This window comes from Crocodylus porosus, unplaced genomic scaffold (genome assembly GCF_001723895.1).
Source record: "Crocodylus porosus isolate Cpor-Errol unplaced genomic scaffold, CroPor_comp1, whole genome shotgun sequence".
NCBI lineage: Eukaryota > Metazoa > Chordata > Crocodylia > Crocodylidae > Crocodylus > Crocodylus porosus.
The window spans coordinates 56,741,195-56,745,560 of record NW_017728906.1 but is presented as its reverse complement, the minus strand read 5'-3'; positions in this window follow the sequence as shown (position 1 = coordinate 56,745,560).

The window sequence follows — 4,366 nt, the reverse complement described above, 5'->3', positions numbered from 1 at the left end:
ACCCAGATTTCCCTGTCCCATAGCAGGCATGGGCATCCCATGTGACTGATGAAAGACTCACGCAAAGTACCTATTTAATTTATTAATACATTAATAGTTTCTACATAGAGAGAGACAGAGAGAAACACTTAGTTCAATGGTCTCACCCCATCCCAGATGTTACTTCACTTCACAGAAAAAATGGCGAATCCATTCCTCAAAGTAGAAGGTGGTCGTCTGTGGGCAATGGTTGTTTTCTGGTCCAGATGTTGTTGGATTGTGATATGCACCCAGTTTCCTTGTTACCCTTTTTACGCTTCTTAACTTTACTCCTCCAATGACTGTTCATTTCTGGATACTGTTGATTGGTTTCCCTGTGATCACTGTTCATGTTTTTATCCTGTCAGCATATTTCTTTGTTTCAACAAACCCATCACATGCACACATCTTAATTCGGTCATTTACCAGTGTCTTAATTTGGGCATGGCCTGGACTCCTAATTTTATCTGACTCCTAATTTTGTCTGAAAACTAGAAATCCAAGGGCTCTGAAGTTGGACACTGTCCAGTTGGTCCCCTTTTATCAACTTTTAATAACATATCCAATCATGTCATCTTTTTTATTTTGTCATTTGTGACAAGTTCAGTTAATTTGAGCTAGTAATATGGGTCACGCTATACACAGCTATGTTGATAATGTTAAAACATAAGTTGCCTTTCTCACATTGATAGAAAAGAAACAATGTGAGTGTGAACTCAAGGCTATGGCTGACCATGCAAATACCAAAAGCAGAAAAAGTAAAGAAGTTCAAACAATATTGTAATTCACCACTCAAGTGGGTGCAACTAAAGCTAAATGTGACAAGCTACCCTAACACATGGGCACATCTACATGTGCAAATAATCTAGAAGTTTACTCCCAAATGAACTATTTGAGAGTAAACTCTCTCCAGCATGTGTCTACACATGAAGGAACTTGGGAAAAGATTTGCTGCTCCTAGCAGCAGACTGATCCCACTCCCTGCAGCTCTTCATTAGCCAGGAGGAGCTCTAAGTACAGATGTCTCTTGGTGGGGGCTGGGACATTGCTTCCTGTGACCACAGAGCTGGGCTGGGAGATAAGGATATTACAGTCCAAGGCCTGTGACTTCGGAGCTTAGGCTAGGAGATAAGAATCTCCCAGCCTGAGTCCCATAATGGCAGTAAGTGTCTGCACATGTAGACATGGACACCTACTGTGCAGTAATTAGCTGTACTGTGAAGTAAAGCATGTAGACAGGCCTCATGTAGACAGGGCCCATGCCATCTAAATTAGATCTGCTGAAATCTGTTACTAAGAATGTATTAGAACTATGAGTAGTAGGAAGTAACTATTTTACCCACCTTGGAGAAAGTGCACCCACAATGTACAGTTTACATTTTTTTAGCTTCTTGTCAGTAGGTAGCAGATATTAATCATTTCAATAAAAAAATAGGAGAATTATGAAGATTGTAGGTATTTTGGGGTAATAGTCTTCTTTTTGTTTTGTGTTTATGCACAGTTCAAGGCAAACAAGACTTGTAGTAGAGATGGTATATTTTATTAAACCAACAATGTTTTTGCAAAAAAAATATTTATGTGATAGAAACGCGCAGTTCATACACTTTTAGTTCATAATCTATGATTAGAGTTCTAGGTTCTAGTCTGAAACTAATAATGTTATCAAGGCATTTGGGAACCTTATTCTTCCCAGTCAATGTAAATGTCATTCAGCTTTGCAGAAAAGAGATTACAGTAGGCAGTAAGCTGAATTTGAGCCAACAGAGTGCCCTTGTTGTGAAGAAGGCTAATGGCATACTGGGCTGCATTAGTAGGAGACTGAGAAGAGTGATTGTTCCCTTCTATTTGGCAGTGGTGAGGCCACATCTGGAATACTATGTGCAGTTTTGGGCTCCCCACTACAGAAAGGATGTAGACAAATTGGAGACTGTCAATCAGAGGGCAACAAAAATGATTAGGGGCCTGGGGCACATGACTTCTGAGGAGAGGCTGAGGGAACTTGGTTTATTTAGTCTGGAGGACAGAAGACTGACAGGGGATTTAATAGAAGCCTTCAATTACCTGAAGGATGGTTCCAAAGAGGAACCACTGTTCTGAGTGGTGGCAGGTGACAGAACAAGGAGCAAAGGTTAGATACTAGGGAAAAGGATAGTAAAGCACTGGAACAAGTTACCCAGAAAGGTTGTAGAATCTCCATCCTTGGAGATTTTTAAGACCTGGCTCAACAAAACTTTGGCTGATATGATCAAGTTGGGGATGACCCTGATTTGAGCAGGGGTTGGAGTAGATGACCTTGAGTTTCCTTTCAACTTTCATTTTCCATTATTCTATTCTTTAGATGTAGAATTCTTGAAACCCTTTTCACTAGGAGTTTCTATTTTTTTTTCAGACCTGGATTCTAAGCTCACTGAAGTCAATGAGATGCTTTCAATTTATTTGAGTGAACTTTGGATCAGGCCTGTGCTTAATAACCATGACTGGTACCCTGTCATTTAGCATTTACCAAGAAAAGGAAGCCTACAAAAGGTGCCATTCATTCCCAAAAAGCAGCAGCACTATTCTATAACACCTGAGCTTTGAAAATTAAAAAGAGGTACTTCTGTTAAAGGGTAATTTCTTCTGCCTGCCACATTTTCTGCTATACAGGATTTCAAAAACAAGTGAAGAATGGAGTTTCATTTCTTAAACTGGCATCCATGAAAATATTTATGTGAAGTAGAAACAAAGTAAGCTCACCTATGTTGAAATATTTTTCTAGTAATTATGTTAAGGTCATTTACATATATTAGAGCCTACCACCTATCACTTAAAGTTTTATATTATTCTGCTCTAATTTATAGTTCTTATTTTTCAGAATAAATGTTTCCCTACTCCCCAGAAACTGGTATTTTATACTTACTTACATTAGCCTGACCTTTTTTCCTGAAAACAATGCTATGTTCTCAACTTTCTCTCCTCTTTGGACCCTTAGAAATAATTTCAAATTGCATAGTTCAATGAGGAATAGGTGTTTGGCTGGAACACAAATTTGGTGTGAATTTTTTCTATACTATATACTTGTAACTTGAGCATAAAATGTTTGTGTATCCAACAACTTGCTAGAATTATTAGATCCCTTTATGTGTATCTGTAGATGCAATGAGTGCTGATAATGTGACTTGCATGGAGTAATAGCAACGGGATGATACATGAGCAACCTGGGTGCAACTTTTAATTAAGCACTAACAGAGTTTTTTGCTTCTGATTTCTTGTAGATAAAATAACTAGTCTGTGCAAATTAGTGCGTATTTTCTGAGTTTTATGTAGCTTCCACTGATGTACTTTTTCAGCCTGAATTTAGTTTACTGGTATGTGGAAACACATAGTGATTGCTCTTAAACCTTATCTTTTAAAATAGTTTCTGGTTACCTATATTCTCCAATATTTGATTGCAATTATCCATCAATTCCAGCTAGTTAGAAACATTTTTGGGTGGGTACTCAAGCTCCACCAGATATCTTTCCATATTTACAACATGAAGAGAAGCTGAGAAGTGTTATGCAAGGGCATAGGAACACTAAATGCCTGTGGTCACAGCTGTGGGTTCAGTGATTTATGTTGTATCAGATATTATGTGGTAACTGCCCATGTGCATGCTCTTATCCTATTGTAATTGAAAGTTAATCAATGTACCTTATACCTTACCCATCAATGAGACATAAATGAAATAGGGTAAATGATTGCAACTTAGCTTATTTTGCTCTAGGGTAAAAAATGCACACAGCAGATGCCACAGAGAAGCCAGTGAACCACAAATCCCTACCTTTATCTCCCTTACAATAATGCATTGTGTTGTACCCCAAGTGTACTTTTTGTGTGAATAGGTATGTTTGAATAGACAATTCAGGACCCTTTCAGATATACTTCTATTTTAAATATGTTAAAATATGTAAATAGATTATGATCCAATAGCACTCATCATTTTATTCTTACACAATTTAAGTAAACTCTACTGTAAAATTGGAAGATACATGAGACTGAGAAATCTGAAATCTGATTGAAAGTCATCGAGGTGGAGGTATACAGGAAGGGTGTTTCAAATAAAAAAGGTGGGTGGGACAGTGACAGAGAAACAATCTCAGACTAAAAGTAGAAAAACAGAAGATGTCTTTAGAAGAGTGCTGGAAAGAAAAACATATAGTAAAGTTTAAAGAGACCTTTGTTGAAGGTAAGACTGAGTCCATACAGATTTCTAGAAGACATGCAGTCATTCATCATTGCTGGGAGCAGTTCAGGCAGCTTTAAGTAAGTAGATTGAGATTGGGGGGATGAGAAGTTTAGTCCAAGGGGAGTTCATGTGTCCATGGGT